This window comes from Lepus europaeus, chromosome 7 (assembly GCF_033115175.1).
Source record: "Lepus europaeus isolate LE1 chromosome 7, mLepTim1.pri, whole genome shotgun sequence".
Lineage (NCBI taxonomy): Eukaryota > Metazoa > Chordata > Mammalia > Lagomorpha > Leporidae > Lepus > Lepus europaeus.
The window spans coordinates 22,950,557-22,951,676 of record NC_084833.1 but is presented as its reverse complement, the minus strand read 5'-3'; the positions used below and the strand labels follow the sequence as shown (position 1 = coordinate 22,951,676).

Here is a 1,120-nt window from a genome sequence, read left to right as displayed (position 1 = left end):
GGTATGCATTTCTTGTAGGGTTTCATAATTTTGTGTGGTTCAACATCAAAAAGAAGCCCTAATGAGTTTGAACCACAGCTCTCCTAGAATACTGATCTCTGCTGTTCTCTGAAGCCTGTGAATAAGATGGGCTCTGCCAGTTTTCCTGGATCCCTGAGTCTCCTGAGTGGTGATTATTCTTAAAGAATAGCCAAGGCTAGCATTATGGCTTATCAGGTAAAGCTGCCACTTGTGGCGCTAGCTTCCCGTATGGGTCGCAACTGCTCGACTTCCAACCCAGCTCCCTGACAATGTACCTGGGAAAGCAGTGGAAGACAGCCAAAGGGCTTGGGGCCCTGCACCCACGTGGGAGACCCGAAGAGGTTCCTGGCTCCTGGCTTTGGACTGGGTCGTGGCCTTTCAGAGACAGAACTTCGAGGATGGAAGATCAATTTCTCTCTATTTCTCCTTCTCTCTCTGCCTTTCAAATATATAAATAGACCTTTAAAAAAGAAGAAGAACATAACCCTTAAACCATTAGCTGAGTCTTTCTAAACATTTTTATTTTTATTGTTATGCTTATTTTGGATATGGATCTAATTAACAAGGATCCAGATACCAAATATACAGTTTAAGTCACAGAAATTGCTACCATTTATTAAAGATAAATTCTTTGTAAGATAGTTTACTTTAAATATTTCATCTCTAATTGTCAGAACCCTCAATGACATCGCTTCTCGGCCTTTTGGCTAAGATCAAGTGCAGAACTCTTAATGGCATATGTCATCATATTTATTTTACAGATGAGGACATGTAAAATATGCAGAAGATACATGAGGACGAATATGGCAAAACTTGTTTGTGCCTTCAAAACATATCTTCCTACTGTGAAATGACAATTATGGAACTTCACAGTGCTCCTAGTTTTATATCAAGAAACACCTACAATATAATCTAGTATTTTAATCTTTTAATCATTACATGGACTATTTAATAGCAGTTTCACCCAATTATGTTTATGAAAACCAGGAATAGACTCAAGTTTAGAAAGTCTGGCAACAAGTGTTTGCTTTTTTTAAGAGAGAGGTAGAGTTTATCAATTCTCCAATAGCCTTATTAGTTACAAATCTTAATGGAAGAA

General features: G+C 38.1%; 1 pseudogene; it reads left to right on the top strand.

Annotated features, from left to right (window-relative positions):
* Positions 1 to 708: 708 nt before the first annotated feature.
* Positions 709 to 857, top strand: LOC133765022 (U2 spliceosomal RNA; annotated as a pseudogene).
* The last annotated feature ends 263 nt before the right edge of the window (positions 858 to 1,120 follow it).